Source organism: Amblyraja radiata, chromosome 17 (genome assembly GCF_010909765.2).
Source record: "Amblyraja radiata isolate CabotCenter1 chromosome 17, sAmbRad1.1.pri, whole genome shotgun sequence".
NCBI classification, from domain to species: Eukaryota; Metazoa; Chordata; class Chondrichthyes; order Rajiformes; family Rajidae; genus Amblyraja; species Amblyraja radiata.
In genome coordinates this window covers 15,480,136-15,499,370 of record NC_045972.1, presented here as the reverse complement: position 1 = coordinate 15,499,370, position 19,235 = coordinate 15,480,136, and positions in this window count along the sequence as shown.

The following is a 19,235-nucleotide window of genomic DNA, read 5'->3' as shown; positions in this document are numbered from 1 at the left end:
TACTAGGACTCCCGGCACCACGGTGGAAGCACCTTCATTAAAGGTCTGCAGAAGTGGAAGAAGGTGGCTCATCACTACCTCCTCAAGTGTAATTTGGACTATAGATTTGACAATTTGACTAGTGAAATTTGACAATAAATGCTGGACTTCCTACTGATATACATGAAAATCTGTTTTTTATGATATTAAGAGTACAGGTCCAATACCGATTTTCTGGCAATTGAAGATCCAGCATCTCCTAATGCGGACAAAATTAAGAGAATATATTTGAAATACCCCCCCCCCCCCCCCCCCACCTCGGAAGTCCCCCCAAAAATGAGGCGCCTAGGCCGGGGCTGACGGCTGATCTCAACCTCATCGGGATTTCCCTGGCCACTGGCGGGTTGAATTTGCCCCTCTGCGGCCAGGGCTCTGGAACTCCGGCCTGGCCAGAATCAGCAGATTTGTTCCCATAGCTGACTTCCGAGGCTGACTTTGCCTAATCAAATCTTTAGTTGTAAATTGACAAATCTTTAAGCTGTCCTGCTGCATTCGCATGCACCAGCGATATTAGGAATTCATCATAACCTTGGACGAAAAGCAATTGTAAGTTTGACTCTGCTTATTTAAAGTCTGAGTTTTCATTTGCCAAGTGTCAAAATGGTGAGCACCGGTCACAATGTGTCATCCACTGTAAACACTTGACAAATGAAACCTGAAACATTCTAGCTGTAAAGACAAGTCTCTTGACATGTTTTAACAATAAAACAGAGATTTAGGAACATCGCAAAATAGACTTGAACATGAATATACTGTCTAAGAGCAAGCATTGTAAGCATCATACCTTGTTAAACACTGCCATTAGAAGTGTAAAACAGCAATGTCAGAGAAGTTAATTTTACCTTCTGCAATTGACATATAATAATAATAATAATAATAATAATAATAATAATAATAATAATAATAACTTTATTTATAGAGCACTTTAAATCAACCACTGTTGCAACAAAGTGCTGTACATGACTAATCATGGACAAAAAATTATTACACGACAATAAAAACATTAAAAGAGAGAGTAAAAACAATTTTAAAAAACCCCATTAAAAACACTAAAACAGGAGCAAAGTCTCATGCAGGGTCAAAAGCCAAGGAATAGAAATGGGTTTTAAGATTGGTTTTGAAGATGGACAGTGAGGGGGCCTGTCTGATGTGCAACGGCAGAGTGTTCCATAACGCCGGAGCAGCAACAGAGAAGGCTCTATCCCCTCTGAGCTTCCGCTTAGGCCTCGGTACCTCCAGGAGCAGCTGATCAGCTGACCTGAGGCACCGGGCAGGAGCGTAGGGATGAAGCAGCTCAGAGAGGTACGGCGGGGCGAGGCCATTTAAAGATTTAAAAACAAATAAAAGAGTCTTAAGTGAGTCTTAATATGCACTGATTTGTTGGGAGAATCATCTTCAAAAAGTGAAGAGATCAGGTCAAATGTAGACAGGCAATAAAAGAACATCAGAACAAAAGAAGCTAGAGGAAGAGTAGGTTAAATGTGTAGGAATGAACTATAGATGTTGCTTTACACCAAAGACAGACACTAAATGATGGAGTAACTCAGCGGGATAGGCAGCATCTCTGGATAGAAGGACAGACTCATTCCTTCTATCCAGAGATGCTGCCTGTCTTGCTGAGTTATTCCAGCATTATGTGTCTATCGTTGTGCCCCTGTCCCACAGGCGATTTTTTTAGGCCACTACAGGTGACTAGGCTGTCGCCACATGGTCGCCGGGGTATCACCTGTATGGTCTCCTCAGTGGCCAAAGAGCAGTACCTTTTTTCTGCATCAGGCTACGATCATTGGCATCAAGCCCACGGGTGCCGACTGTCGCCGAAAAGTTTTGAACATTTCAAAATCCAGCGGTGACCAGAAACCGCTGGTTTTACCTTGCACTAAATTTTATTCCCCTCATGTATCTACAGTATACACTGTAAATGGCTTGATTGTAATCATGTATTGTCTTTCTGCTGACTGGTTAGCACATAACAAAATCTTTCCACTGTATCTCGGTACACGTGACAATAAACTAAACTGAACTGCATATAGGTTTTCAGTAAGTGTGATCCAGTCATTTCCATCTTTGCAAAGTAGCCAAAGTGAAATCCTGATGGTTATGTACTTGCCCTCTCATAATAAGCATGCTGAATTTGGAATTTATTTCTCAATTTCAGTTGGACTTTGCAGCAAGAGCTTATGCAGAAACAAATAGCTAATTGAATGTTTAGTTGACACAAGCTTAAATTGTGGGAACATATGGATGTTATTCCTCATTGTCCAAATATTGCCTTCACTCTTCAACTGCTGCATTCTGAATTAATCTCAATTGTTGAAGACCTTTGAGATCAGGCAGCAAGTTGCAATCCCTACGGATCCTCATCAAATCGACAAAATAGGATATATCAAATAGGATATATCGGTTCAGAAAATTTAAAATAGCAGAGTACTCAGCGTGGTTAGGATGCCAATTAAATTTGGTAAATTTCTATAAATAGTCCATTAGGGGCGCCACATGATGGCAGCCTCGGTCTACAGTCTGTCTGTTTTTATATCTTTTTTTAATTTTTAGTTTGTTAAAAGTATGTCCTGGAGGATTTTTTTCGTATTTCTATGTGGGGGAGGGGGGGGGGGGGGGGTTGTGTAAGGGGGAAACCGTTTCCCAGTCACTTCCTGGCGAGGACGCGACTATTCTCCGAGTCGCATCCTCGCCCCCTCTCTCGCGGCCTACCAACTGGATTGTCGCAGCCTTTCCTGCCAGAGACCGGACCAGAGCTTCAGCAGCGGTGCAGCACTGGACTCATCGTGGAGCGGCCGATGCCTTCCCTGGATTGCCGTTTGAAGCTCCGGAGTGTTGGGCCTGCTGCTTCAACATCATGGAGCTGTGGTTTGCAGAACTTCCAGCGCGGGCGGCGCTGACCAACATCGCGGAGTCCTAGGATCCTTTGCCGGGGGTCGCCAGCGTTGAATCTCTGCTCAGCTCGGCCTGTGGACTTCGGGCGCCGCGGACTCCGGTAAGAAGTGGCCGATTCAGAGGTCCAAGCCGCTGAGGATATTCTCCCGTTCCGACGTCGGAGTTCCCTGAACATTGGACCGCCCGTAGCGGTGACTACGGAGGGCTTGGGAGGCCCCGACCATGGGTGGAAAAACAGAGGACAACAGAGGAGGAGGTCTGAACTTTGGTGCCTTCCCTCACAATGGGAAACTTTGATACCGCTGTGTGGGGATGTTTATGTTAAAGACTATCGTGTTCTGTGTTCTTTATTTTATTCGTATGGCTGTATGGTGACCACAAATTTCACTGTACCAATTGGTGCATGTGACAATAAATGTCTCTTGTCTCTTGTCTTGTCTTGTAAATACTGGAAATCATAAATCAAAAGAGTTCTGGAAATACTCACAAGTCAGGCAACATCTGTGGAGCAAGAAACAGGAATAATGTTTCAAAGTCACCCAACATTAGAACTATCAAAGGTCATTAACTTGTAACATTAACAGTCTTTATCTCCACATTTGCCAACTGACATGCTGAGCATTTACAGCATTTTCCATTTTTATTTATCATCATCATCATTATTATTGTTGAAAACATCGACGGTGCCTTACAATGTTACGTACGACAGTGATCACAACTTCTACTGAAGTGTGGATGGCTGGTGGCTCGATAGGAGTTCATCCGCCCTTTGACAGGTCTTGTTTTTGGTCCTGTTGGGGGTCCACAGCCCTCTCCTCACCTGGCAAACCAGGTGAGGGAGACAGTTTAGTCGCTGACTATCCGACCATGGAGCAGGTAGCATGGGATTACATGGTACCCGTGGCGGGGGGAACTCCCCCCGACCTGACTCTAGTATCTTTTTATTTAGTAATTTCTTAATCCAATGGAATATTCATCCAACAGGTGTAATTGGTTATTGTTTCAGTTGATCGGTGACTTTGTGATGTAGGAGACTCCAGATGCAGAGATCTTGAGAAAAACACAAAGAGCTGGAGGAACTCAGTGGGTCAGGCAACATCTGGAGAGTGAATGGACAGGCGAGGTTTTGGGTTAAGAACCTCTTTAAGACTGAGTGGAGTAGATGGAAGAGAAAGTTGGAAAAGAGAGGTGGGGGCAGGATAATGCATGGCAAGTTATAGGTCGATACAAGTGAGGGGGGTTTATTGGCAAAAAGGTAGAGTAACTGACAAAAGTTAGAAATTAGGTGAAAAGGAGACAAAAGGTTTTCAGATAAGGAGAGGAGAGGAGGAGTGAAATGTAAAGTTGGAGGAGCTGCAATGTAACCTCAAACTCTGTAGCCTGTTGGCATTTAAGTCTGTACAATTACAGACATAATATATTAATTTGACAACCACATTCGGGTCTTATTACACCCTGCAAAGTCTCTGCGATAGGACCACTGCAGAGGTGCTGTGCAAAAAGGTCAGCTTCTACCTACATTTCTACAATACTTCAAACAACAATGAGCACATATAACATTTCTGAACGGCAAGGAGTGAAGCATGAACTGCCCTTCTGATACTTGGCATCTTGTAGTGTCATCACAGTGCAGTAAATCACTGACTATTGACTTGGCTATGGGATCAGAATTATGACATTACTCTGCTTGAATGTAGAATTTCAATTTCAAAAGGGCTTTGATTGTAAGTCACCCTTATAAGCCTTTGAGTCCATTATTATTATTAATATTAAATTGTCATACTGTAAGGGAGCACGACAATAGCAGTATTTATTGATCTGTGGTGCCACTCCACAAAGTTTGATTGCCCAAATGCTGCTAAGTTCAATATCCTCTTTTTGAATTACAGATTGAAGGTTATCTGAGGGATGGACAATAATGCATGAGAAATGCTTGAACATTCCAGGTTTGCTGATGACGGAATGAGGCTAGACTGTGAGCAGTGATGAGGATGCAAAGAGGCTTCAACGGGACATAGACAATGTAAATGAGTGGGGGCTGCATGGCAGATAGCGAACAATGTTAAAAGCAACGTGAGTTTATCCATTTCAACTCAGAAATGTTGAGTATTGTTCAACATATACTGTTGAACAGCATATACTCAATACTCAACATATACTTTCACATTTAGTGAAAGGCTGAGAAATGTGAACATAAAAAAAGACTTAAGAATTCCTGTGTACAGTTCACTGAAAGTAAGCATGCAGGAGCAGCCTGCAATTAGAAAGGGAAATGGTTATAATGGTCTTTATTTCAAGAGGATTTGAGTACAAGAGCGAAGGGCAAGAAATCTAAGTACGACTTTAGATAGTCAAGCAGTATCGCTGCCAACAATGTGTCCCCCTTTTCCGATAACCTCAATGCATTCTGTATTCTCTTGGAGCATTTGACAATAATAAACCAATACCTAATATCAATAATATCTATGGCTTGCTCCAATTATTTCAGGCCATGGTGGTGCAGCACTACTTTGGTTGCCTTACATAAATGAATGTGCTTGCAAGATGATTCATTGGGCTGGTTCCTGGGATGGCAGCTCTTAGAAACAAACAATGTTTAGGTCATTTGAGGCTCTCTGCCATCCCTTATGATTAAGGCTGGGCATCTATCTGAGTACCATATTCCCATTTTATCTACACAAAAGGATAACTTACAATAGTGACCAGGGAGTTTCGGAGGGAACGGTCTCTGCGGAAAGCAGAAAGGGGTGGAGATGGGACGATGTGGTCAGTAGTGGGATCCCGTTGGAGGTGGCGAAAATGTATGCGGCGACTGATGGGGTGGAAGGTGAGGACAAGGGGGACTCTGTCCTTGTTGCGAATGGGGGGAGGGGGGGGGATAAGAGCGGAGCTGCGGGATATCGAGGAGTCCCTAGTGAGAGTCACATTTATAATGGAAGAGGAGAACCCCTGTTTCCAAAAAGAATTAGAACATCTCCGATGCCCTAGTATGGAACACCTCATCCTGGGTGCAGATGCGATGTAGACAGAGGAATTGGGAGTAGGGAATAGAGTCTTTACAGGAAGCAGGGTGGGAAAAAGTGTAGTCAAGATAGCTATGGGAATCAGTTAGGTTTGTAGTAGATGTCGGTCAATAGTCCGTTTCCTGCGATGGAGACGGCGAGATCTAGAAACGGTAGGGAGATGTCAGAGATGGTCCAAGTGAATTTGAGTGTAGGATGGAAATTAGTGGTGAAGTTGATGGTCAGTGAGTTCTGCATGGGTGCAGGAGGTAGCACCAATGCAGTCGTCAATGTAGTGTTGGTAGAGTTCGGGGATAGGGCCAGTATACGCCTGGAACAGGGATTGTTCAACGTACCCTACAAAGAGGCAGGCAAAACTGGGGCCCATGCTAGTGCCCATAGCCTACGCCTTGGATTTGGAGGAAGTGGGAGGAATCGAAGGAGAAGTTATTGAGGATAAGGACCAGCTCTGCTAGGCGGAGGAAAGTATTTATACCAGCATCCGCAGTTCTTTCTTATACATTCACCTGTTGCTGCCTGATCTGCTGATTTACTCAAGCACTTTGTGTCATTCTTGTTCCCTTATTCAAAACTGCCTGCTGTGAAGGCTTTGCTCTCTTAAGCAAAACTTGCTAGCTTTCAGCGAGTGGTGTACAAGGGCAACAAGGTCGCTTTGCACATCAACATTTCCTAATCTAACAAAATTTAAATAATTGAACTATTTACAATATTTCCTACCAAAGAGGATAACTTCACATTGATCCATGTTATATGACATCTGTCAAGATTTAGCCCACTCAATCAATCAGTCTATATCTTGTTGCATCCTCCTCATGTTCATAATCCCACTCTGTTTAGTGTCATCAAGACTTTCTGCTATCTTCTCCAAATGATTGATATATATTATGAATAGGTTAAGGTCAAACACTGATCTCGATGAAACACCATTAGTCACTGTCTATCATTTTGAAAAAAGCCCATTTATTCTTACTTTTTGTTTCCTGTCTGTCAATCAAATTTCAATCTATGCCACTGCATTACATACAATACAATGCACTTTAAATTTGCACTCAATCAGAGTCAGTCATACAGCGTGGAATCAGGCCCTCGGCCCAAATTGCCCACACCAACCAACATGCCCCATCTACCTGTATTTGGCCCATATCTCTCTAAACCTATTCTATCCATGTACCTGCCCAATTGTTTTTTAAACATTGCGATAGTACCTGCCTCAACTACCTCCTCCGGCAGCTCATTCCATACACCCACCACACTTTGTGTAAAAAGGTTACCCCTCAGGTTCCTATCTACCAATTCACCTTAAACCTATGTCCTATGGTTCTCGATTCCCATACTCTGGGCAAAAGATTGTGCATTTACCTGCTCTATTCCTCTCATGATTTTGTATACCCCTCATCCTCCTGCGTTCCTAGGAACAAAGTCCTAGCCTGCTCAACCTCTCGCTATAGCTCAACCCTCGAGTCCTGGCAACATCCTCGTAAATCTTCTCTGCACTCTGTCCAATTTGCCAACATCTTTCCAATAACACGGTGACCAAAACTGAACACAATACTCCAAATGTGACCTCACCAACGACTTATATAACTGCAACATGACCTCCCAACTTCTACACTCAATACTCTGTCTGATGAAGGCCAATGTGCCAAAAGCCTTCTTGACCACCTTATCTATCTGTGATGACACTTTCAAGGAACTAGGTACCTGCACTCCTAGATCTCTCTGATCTACAACACTCTCCAGAGCCCTACCATTCACTGTGTAGGTCCTGCCCTTGTTAGACTTCGCTAAATGCAACACCTCACATTTCTCTGCATTAAATTCCATCAACCATTCCTCAGCCCACCTGATCAAGATCCTGCTGTAATTTTTGACAATCATCTTTACTATCTACAATAGCACCCACTTTAGTGACATCTGCAAACTAACTAATCATGCCTAGTACAATCATGGATATAGATGACAAACAGTAATGGGCCCAGCAATAATCCCTGAGGTGCACCACTAATCATAGGCCTTCAGTCCGCAAAACAATCTTCCACCTTCACCCTCTGCTTCCTTCCATTAAGCCAATGTTCTAATCATTCAGCTATTTCCCCATGAATCCCATGTGATCTAACCTCCCAGTGCAGCATACTATGTGGAACCTTGTTGAATGCTTTGTTGAAATCTATTTATACAGCATCTACACTCTGCCCTCAACACCCTTTTTTGTCACATCCTCAAAAACTCACAGATTCATGAGACATGACCTCCTACATACAAAACCATTCTAACTATCCCACATCAGCCCTTGTCCATCAAAATGCATGTATATCTTATCCCTCAGAATACTCTCCAGTTACTTCCAACCACAGATGTTAGATTCACTGATCTGCAGTTTCCAAGCTTTTCCCTGTAGCCTTTCTTGATTAGAGGTGCATTTTTTCACCCTCCATTCTTCCGGCACCTCACCCGTATTTAATGACAACTCGTAAATCTCAGACAGGGTGCATTCAATTTCCACTCTAGCTTCCCACAGTGTCCTCAGATATATCTGATCTGACCTGGGAGATTTTTCTACCTTCATACATGCCAGGACCTTCAGAACCTCCTCGACCGTAATCTTGACTGCTCTCAAGACACTTCTATTGACTGGCCCAAGTTCCTCAGTCCTCATGTCTTTCTCCACCGTAAAAACAGAGGAGAAATACCAATTGAGGATCTTACCCATCTCCTGTGGCTCCAAATGCTTTGATTCCTGAGGGATTCTATCTTTGATGTGGATCTTTATTGAAATTTTTCTGAAAATACATTACACCACATCTGCTGGTTTTCCTTTATTTATTCTACCAGTTATTTCCAAAAAGTTTGTTAAACATAATTTTCTTTTCAGAAATCCATATTGACTCTGGAAACTCAGTAAAGCAAAGTGAAATGTGTTCAGTGGTTCTTCACCAAAACTCAGCTGCAACTATTAAATCTCAGCCTTAAGCATGTCTCTTAACTGCAGTGAGATGTGCATGCAGTGTACTGCAGCCTGCAGCTTTCTGCAAATATTGATGTGTGGATATCTTTGAAGAGACTATTTATTATACATGTGAAAGCAATGAGCATATGCTGAAGGCAATGACACAGGATTGTCTGTCAATATTAAACATATTTACAGGAAACAAGAATTTTCAATGTAAATTGCAGTCAAAGGTAAAGGGTATGTATCTGATTCACCAGGTTGTTATATGGTAGCCACTGTAAGAATTTCCAGATCATAGGTATGCCTATAAAATCATTATACTGTAGGCGATATTAAGGATGCTTGTGATTTACCTTGCGGGATTAAGATGACGTATAGCTTCTATGATCTTGGAAATCTTACATTAGCTACAATATAACTACGTGGTAAGACCCCTGAATCTGATGCGTGTTGTTGTGTTAAATGGAATGAGGGTGAGAGGCAGAATTTGCTTGTGAGTGTGTGTTTGTTTATTTAGTTTAGTTCAGTTTAGAGATACAGCGCAGAAACAGGCAGTGGGGCCAACCAAGTCCACGCCGATCAACGATCCCTTACACGCTAAGGACATTTTACAATCTTTATTTAACAAAGCCAATTAACCTATAAACCTGTAAGTTTTCGGAGTGTGGGAGGAAACCGGAGCACCCGTGGAAAATACGCACGCTCACGAAATAATGACTCAAGGCTTGCTCATATTGCATATCTAGCAGATATATTTGATTAGAGTTGAATCTGCTTTTACAGTGCACAGGGCATAAATGCTTTGAACAACGGTAAAAATTGCTGCAGTAAAAAAAAAAATTTCCCTGAGGATCAAACATGTTTCAAATGGTCATGTTTCACAATGGGCAGTGCCTGCTGAAAAGCACTGCAGAAAATAATCGGTAAATTACAAAATAGACACAAGATTCTGCAATTACTTTCAAGATGTGAAGCTCAGTGGTGAAGAAAGGATTATGGGATTCACTTGGAGTTGTATTGGAAAATGTGTGTCTATGAGGGAGAAGGAGTTTCATTCAACTTTTGTTTTTGGTCCACAGAAGAAGTACACTGCTGTAAAATGATTCTTCCAGGCTTTGTGGCTGGAGGATATCTTACTCCTACTTCTCCTCTCGAAGATGTTTTATTTTTGCTTCTCCTGTCATAACAATCATGTTGTGTTGGTTTTCAGTGCAACATACTATTTCACGGCCTTGACGCAAATAAAGAATAACAACGGGAATAAACTGAAGAGCATGAAGAGCATGCTTTCAAGAGAAAGTTAGATAGAGCTCTTAAAAAATAGTGGAGTCAAGGGATATGGGGATAAGGCAGGAACGGAGTACTGATTGTGGATAATCAGCCATGATCACATTGAATGGTGGTGCTGGCTCGAAGGGCCAAATGGCCTACTCCTGCACCTATTGTCTATTGAATACAGATTATACTGATGGAGTGATTCTAACTATCTTTTTGAGCAGTTTTAACTATTAGTGTACAACAACTACTTTTGGGTAGAAACACTTCTTCTTTTGTTTTCTGCATTGGCACAGGCCATCAATGTTAAGGACCTTGTACAAAACCTGCTGAGAATTAGCATCTCGGTCTATTGAACCGATCAGACTTTTCTCAAAGGAAGCATATTATTCCTGATACATTCTTTGTTGTTTCCAGTATGCCAGGTAATAGAATTATTTCATACTATTACATTACAAGGATTTTTAAATTTTGCACATGAACAATGATTTATGTAAAATGTTAAGACTCTCCAAGTGACTACAGTAAACAATATAATACAATGTTCATGGCTGCGGCTCTTTTACTGTGGCAATCCAGGGAACAAATACATTACAATGAAGTGCATTATGTACTGAAGCAGAAACATATGCCAAATACTATATAAGCACCAGCAGAAAGATGATGATATTCCAGCATATTTGGTAAGTAATGCTGCTATATATGGGTTCCTAAAATGTACGAAGCCAGCCAAATTATAACCAAAATGTCAGGTAAATGCCAGATAATGCTGTCATTTTAATAATAATCAGCAATGTTAGACATTTTGGGGACACTTAGTAAGTATTTTAGATTGTGGAATCAATTATATTTAATATTTCATGTGTTACCGGGATCTAAATGTTTTTGAATTAAGGCTTAATATCAAATAAACTGCAATTTTTGCTCCACTGACACTTCTCATACCATAATAGTAAGATTAAACGAGAACTTACCAGTTTGAAGTTTGATCTTTATTTTATGAGGAGTTACGTCGAGGGACTACGTGAAGAAGAAGGCCGTCCGGGCGCGCGTCAAACTTCAAAGCAGCGGTGTGAAATCACAGATGATATATTCCGAAGCATAATAGTAAGCTACGTGATACAAACTTAACTTACCTTTGATATTTACTAGGGTGGGAGCGGAGGGCACGTAGTCCCTCGACGTAACTCCTCATAAAATAAAGATCAAACTTCAAACTGGTAAGTTCTCGTTTAATCTTACTATTTTACTTCGGAGTCACGTGAGTTACTACGTGAAGATTTTAAAGCTTCTGTGATTTCAGGCTGTAGATTGGGTTCCGGCATATCACTGCATTTTGCTTGACTCTGAGTGAAAACAGTCAATAACATGCAACCATCATACTTGTTTAATCAATTAATGGTTTATTTTATGATAAATATTATGTGTCCCATTTTAATCACTAGGGACATTTAATACTGAATCCAAAACAGTACCACCAAATACACCAGGGACTGCAATTTCTTTGTGATAATACTTGTGAAACATCCTTTCATTTGCCCATCCTGCGGCCGCAAGGATATGGTCTATTGGAACGTCCAAATCCTTGGCTGCCGATGTTGCCGTCGCCCTGGTGGATGAGATTTAAATTTGTCAGTATTAATTCCTGCATCAAATAGCACCTTCTTCAGCCATCTTGAAATTGTTTGTGTTGTCACTTTTTTGTGTGGCTTTTTATGGCTGATGAATAATGCAGATTCTACACCTCTAAGATGCTTGGTGGTCTCAATGTAGTGTTTCAAATATGTAACTACACAAAGTCTTTGATCTGAAGGGTATGCTTAAAAAAACAATTTACACCCCGAGAATCCTGGTCTGCTCTGTTTTAGCAGGTCATAGACATAGAATGTAATTTCCTCTGTTATCATTCCCATTCTGTCTACCCTTAACTTGTGTAATGTTTGTACTCTTTGGGCTGAGACTAAAGCCATTAACATGACGCCTTTCATCGTGATTTTGTCTAACGACAAATTTGAGATGGGATCCCAATCCCTAAGTAGTGATAGTACATCCCTCACATTCCAGATTTCCGTATATCTCGGTCTGGGAGGTTTAGCATTAAAGATGCCCTTCATGTATCAACAAATCAAAGGGTGTGATCCTAGAACTTCATGTTCCGAAAGTCTCAATAAGTATGCCAACAAAGCACTCCTTGCCGTGTTGATTGCACTATAACTTAAATTATCATCAAAATGTAATTTTGACAAGAATTCTACAACATCTGAAGTGTCTGCAGTGTGGTAAGAAATATTTTGTGTTGAACAAAACTGCTCCCATTTCTTAATGTAAGAAATGTACTGCTTCTGGGTACCATCCCTCCATGATCCTGTAATTACATCCATAGAGCGATCTGATAGTCTTCTTCCAACATATGGTCTTTTTAGAATCTGCAAATCAATACGATCATGTAAAGGATGAAATTCACCAGTTACAGGGTGCACAAGTAGGTTTTCTTATCTTGAGACATGCATTATGGGTTCTGTCACCATTTTTAACACCAATGGATACCATGTTTGTGTGGGCCAATCTGGAACCACCAACAATCCTGAAGCATAATCTTGTTTGATCTTCTGTAGACACCTACTGATCAGACAAAAAGGAGGAAATGCATACAAAACATTCCACCCCAATTTAACGTAAACGCGTCTACCCCTGTTGCACATGGATCTGGTTCCCACTAAACATATTGAGGTAACTGGTGGTTCAATCTGGATGTAAACAAGTCAATTTCTGGTTTCCCAAATGTTTTCACAATTTTGTGGAAAATGTCACGATTTAACATCCATTCTGTATTGTCATTAAAATTTGCTGACCTAATGTCTGCAATTATGTTGAATTTACCTGGTAGGTAAATTGCAGAAAGCCAAATGTCTTTCTCAATGCACTAGTGTCAAATCATGTTTGCCAATCTGTCACATGCTTCTGACTTGATTCCACCCATGTGATTGACATATGCCACTGCTGTAGTGTTGTTAATCTGAACCTGTACATGCAAATGTTATACCTTTCGGCAGAGGGCTTTCAACTCATGCAATACACTTAGTAATTCAAGATAATTAATGCCATGTGTCTCGAGCAAAGCTTCTTCCTCTGCATTCCATCTACCTCCACAGCTTGAGATGGCATCAGCAGCTCCCCATCCCAGTGCACTTGCATCTGTTTGTAAAATGGTAGCTGGTGATTCAATCAGAATTTTCCTGTAAGAGCAAATCACATTTTTAATCCACCATTTTATATCCTCAATTGCTGTGTTTGGTAGTTGCATTGGTCTATCGAAATGCCCAGCATGTCTTTTCAACACTGATATCTTTGCTCGCTGCAGCTGCTGATAATGCAGCGGTCCAAGCTGAACAGCTGGAAAAGAAGCAATTAATTTGCCAGGTAGACTTGCCACTTGCCTGATTGATGGTTGTTTGCCTGCAATTAGCTCCTTACAACCCACAATCAATTGCAGCTTTTTGTCCTTGGGTAAGCTCACTGTCATGTGCTCTGAATTAATTGTTGGGTGTCAGTCTGGATTTCTCTGGGTGAATTGGGTAACTTTGTACATAGGCGCCGACCTGTAGGGGGTATGGCTGCCCAGCCTTCAGCTGTCTGTTTTTCATCTCTTTTTTCTTATTTTTAGTTAGTTTAGTGTTTTGTTTTTCAGGAGTTCTAGCTTTTTTATGTGGGGGGAAGGGGGAAACTAATTTTCAGGGTCCCTACCTGGTCGGAGATGCAGCTTTTCTCCGGGCTGCACTTTCGACCCGTCCTCGCGGCCTACCAGCGGGCCTGGAGCGGCATTTCCTGAGGGGACCGCCCGGAGCCTCGGCATCAGCTGCGGAGCTGCGGGTCCGAGGAGCGAGGGGACCACCCGGAGCCTCGGCATCGGCGGCGGCATCGGCATCGGCAGCACCGGCATCGGCAGCGGCAGAGCTGCGGGTGTGAGGACGGCGGTGCAGCGCTGGAGCGCCATTGCGGGGCGGGCGATGCCTTGCCCGGGTCGCCGCGCTGGAACTCCGGTGAGCTGGAACCGGCGTTAAAAACATCGCGGAGCTGCGGGCGGCGGCGCTGAACTTTACATCGGGAGCCTGGGATCTCTCGATGAGATCGCCAGTTGAGCTCCATTCGGCGCGGCCTTGTCGGCTCCGGAAGCCGCGGTCTCGAGTAGAGAGGCGGCCGTTCCAGGGTTCCCAGGCCGCTGAGAGGACTCTCCCGACGCCGGAACATCATCACCCGGCGAGGATGGCCTGGAACATCGGGCCTCCGTAGAGGCAACTGTGGAGGCCTCAATAGGCCCGACTATGGGTGGACATTGGGGATGGGACTGGACTTTGTGCCTTCCCCCATAATGGGAACCATTGTGGGGGGGATGTTTTTAAGTTAAAGCTATTTATTATAGTTATGTTTGTATTCTTTTTTATGTGCTGCATTGGCAAAAATAATTTCACTACACCTAGGTGTATGTGACAATAAATCAACCTTTGAACCTTTGAATCACAAAGCCCAATTTTTGAAATGAAAGTTTTACTTTTAAAACTGAGGCTGTTGCCATGGCTTCAGTGTCTCCCACAATTAAAATCTCATCCAAATAAGCCATTATCAAATGGCCTTGAGCTCTTAACAATGCTAAGATTGGTTTCAGCAGTTTTGTAAACAATCTAGGGGCTGAAGTTAAATCATCAGGCAATGCTTTGAATTGCCACCATTGACTCATCCAGACAAATTTCAAATATCTACGATCTTTAACATGCACGGCCACAGAGTAATATGCATCTTGGAGATCTATGCTTGCCATATAGCATTCTGTTGAAATTAATTGCAAAGCATTAGTAAAAGTCTCCATTTTGAAATGTTTATACTGTACAAAAGGGTTGAGACTTGTGAGGTCCAAAATGATCCTACAACCCCCATCCTTTTTTAGTCTAGAGAAAATACTAGATATAAACTGATGGTTTTGATAAGTTGTTTTCTCTATTACCCCTTTTTTACTCAAAATATCAATTTCTATTTGAATGATTCTAATCTCTTCTTTAGAGAAAGAATGTATTCGTTTTGGAATATGTTGAGTAGGGGGATTTTCATTCTGGTAAAATTCAATTCTAAACCCCATTATACTGCACAGTATATATGCATCAGATGTTATTAGCTTCCATTCTTTTAAAAAGAATTGTAACCTACCCCCAATTTGTAAGTAGGACACATCTGATATGTTTCTTTCTGAACCAGAACCACCTACCTCAGGGTTTACTGGTGTCACTTTTTGTACCTTGCCCCTTGTGGGAATACCATGTCCTCCACGTCCTGAGGTTGTACGCCAATATCTTGTATGCGGGTACGAGCGACTTGTTCCTTCACCAGTTCCCCTTCTGTATGGATATTGCCTTCTAGCTGTGCTTCCAAACATTGGTGGCTTCATCATCCCGATGGTTTTTGATTCTTCGTTGAGAACCTTCAGTTTTTTGGCAAGCTCTTCTCCAAAGAGTAAGTATGGCAATTGTATATTAGATAGTTTACAGAGCCCTGCAAACTTAGGATGTATGTTAGGTCTTATCGCAGATTTACGAATACAGTTTATTTCAAAATGTGCATTACACATCATTCCCATCACATCCTGTTGTGACGTTGTCACATTTCCTTCTTCCAGATCTCTGGCAAATGCCGTAATGCTTGACCCCATTAATCTTAATACCCGCTGTAATCTCATTTCTTGAGCTCTTACTGCAGTGCCCATATAATTCCACACTTCACTGTTAACAGATGGAACTCCTAACAGAGCACAGTTCTGCGGGATTTCATATTTGTTCACAATTTCATCCATCGTTGGTTCTTCCAAATGATGGGCATGCAGGTAATTTATACTCTCTGCTATCTCCTCTGGTAGAGGTTGTCCCTTGTGTCTGGGACTAGAGAACTTTTGGGCCAGCCCTGGCACTTTTCTTTTTTGCATTGGGCTCTGGCCCTCAAATGATTCGTTATCAGAGTATTCTGGATATTCCTCCTCATAATGGGTTTCACCTGGATTTTCATCATCAGGTATTTCATGCGATGGCTCTCTTATAGGCCTACGCTTTTTTGTCCCTCTTTGGAGTACATCAAGCTCTTCCATTGAGCTGTATATTGGCAGCCCACTTTTGGGTGCTGCTCCATATTCTGGGTCTCCTGTAGACCAATGCCTGTATTGTCTTTCAGACATTTCTGGTGCTGCCTCCGTGTCAGGCCAGCCCTTCATCATCTTCATCTTCATCATCAGGCATTTTGGTCACTGGCTCAAATCTGGGTCAACGTTTCCCAGAACCTCTTCTGGGTGTTCCATGCGGTTGCTCTTTAAGCCCGCGTTTTTTATACTCCTTCTGGAGTTTGCCTTTATAAATCATTTTACCCATGAGGAATTCCAGCTGAGAAAGTCTGTCTGAGACGATCTCTGGTTCAGATTCGTCCGTGTCTACCAGCCGATTAGTTTTCTTTTTGGCTTTGATCCCTGCGGGAGTTTCAACGGGACTTTTTTCTCCTGGTTTAGAAGTACTCGGTTTATCTACCGACTTTTTAGTCGGGCGCCCGCTACTCTCAGACATTTTGTCGTCTTGAGTGCTTACTGCGGTGCGCTTTCCCTTATTCCTCCCACCTTTCTCCATAAACTAAGACTTGCCTGTCTCTGCACGCAGTCTCTCTGGAGAAAAGCAGCCTGAAAGTGAAAGAAAAAATACTTACGTTCAGGTTTTCTTTCACTCACCGCTTGGAGGTCCGTCCTCCTACCGCGGTCGCAGCGCAATGCGTCTGATGAGATGACGCGCGTGCGCCTGGACGGCCTTTTTCTTCACGTAGTCACTCACGTGACTCCGAAGTAAAATAGACAGTTCTATGTTCTCAGATGTTTAATCCTGTAGGTGCCAGCAACATTCTGTCATCAGCCCACTTTTATTTCTTCAAATATTAACAACATCCAACCTGTATTTACTTTATAGATGATCTAACTGTGCTGTCAGAGAAGTTGCCATTTAGACCAGACAATACGCCAAGGCATTCTATACTCTCAAATGTAAAATTTTCCTTGGTAGTATTTTGAAGAACCGTGCATTGTCTGCCAAGGCAATGATTATTCTAAGGTACACAAAATTGCTGGGGAAACTCAGCGGGTGCAGCAGCATCTATGGAGCGAAGGAAATAGGCGACGTTTCGGGCCGAAACCCTTCTTCAGACTGAAGAATGATTATTCTAAATGGGTTCTAAATGAAAATAACATTAAGAAGTCTATAAAACTGGTAGTTCACCTAACACTATTCAATTCTCATGTTTGGTTGGGTTAATATGTGCCCACACGGCACATTTTAGTATAATATTGTCCCTATTAACATCATTGCTGATTAAAGATGGGTTATTACTAGAAACAGAGTTTATGTTCCCAAGTCCACTGAGATCCATACTATTATCCGAAATTAAAACTTGTTGTAGTTGCAACCTGCAATAAATATAGAAATCCATCATATTGACCTTGCTCAGAGGCACCTTTGTAGTTGCTGGAAAACAAGAGTTATTGAATGCAAAGCCAAACCTTTGTGTATGTCTTATCTAGAAATAAGAAGGACACTAAAAGCAGTATTTTCTCGTCTATTTAAAAGAAATTGCAGATAGATCTGCAGTGGTGCAAGTGGTTACCTGCTGTGGAATAGCATGTAAAACAATTTAAATCTGCTAATTTATTCAAAGATACAAACAATAAAAATAATTTAGTTCCACATACGGGGTGGTTTTTTCATTTAAAGGATGAAAAGTCTAAAAAAGAGGTTCAACCCGAAACGTCACCTATTCCTTCTCTCCAGGGATGCTGCCTGTCCCGCTGAGTTACTCCTGCATTTTGTGTTTACCTTCGATGAAAAGTCAGTCAGGCTTCATGCTACTGATTTGCTGGAACTTTTGAAGTAATTTATGGCGAAGTTTCTGGAGGATCTTTTTAATCACCGCCTCCCTCCCCCTTCGCCAAATCCAAGAGAGCTGCGCTGGAAGTGAGTCACAATGTGGAGACGAAAATGTGTGTTGTTTTAAAGAATGTTATTGGTGCATCATAGGTCCAATGCACAAATACCTGAATAAAGATCTGTTTAGAATCAGACCTCTGGAATAGCAGAGAATGCTGAAATAACTAACAGAGCTTGGCGCACTGTGGACAGAGAAACAGAGCTAATATTTCAGGTTGAAGATAGACACAAAATGCTGGAGTAGCACAACGGGTCAGGAAACATCTCTGAAGAAAAGGAATAGATGACGTTTTGGGTCGAGACCCTCCTTCAGAGTGAGTCAAGGCAGAGGGAAACTAGAGGTATGAAAAGGTATAGAACAAAACACAGCCGCTACTGATGACCCAGGAAAGGTGGAGCCTAAAGGGCCTGTCCCACTTGGGCGAAACAGCCTAAAAAGAGGTTGTCGCGTCGTGACGTGGGCGTGACACGTGGTGAGGTGTGGTGACGCATGCTCTGACGCATGGTAACACGTAGTGCTTCCCTGTCGCCCCAGGATTTTGGAATGCTCAAATTCCTGGGGCGACATTTGGGTGTCTCATCATGTCGTGCTCCCTGTCACACGCTGACGTATGCTGTCCTGTGGGTGACGCCCAGTTAGGGTTAGGGATGGGGTTAGGGACCACAGATGGGCTGTAAAATATCCTTCTATGCATGGATTTTAAACATCTATCTATATTACTAAAATTCGGATCTTGACCACTTCCTGTTGTTCTGTATATTAATTTTAGAAAAAACGCTGCCACTTACGGCTGTGATTTTTGGCCACCTTACTCAGAGTCCCCCTCCACTGCGCAGGACAAGAGAATTTTTCCCATCGATGAAAAATAAAAGAGTTATTAGTGTTTAAAAAAAGTTAAGATTCTCTCTCCTGAAGGCAACGCCCCATCCGGAGGGACTATAAAACCCAGAAATGTTGAGTGCCTCAGTCTCTGCAAGATGGGGGAGCAAGAGGGTCACGTCTCTCAGTCTGAGCTGTGAATAATACTGAACACATGTCTACTAAACTGTGAGTGTGGT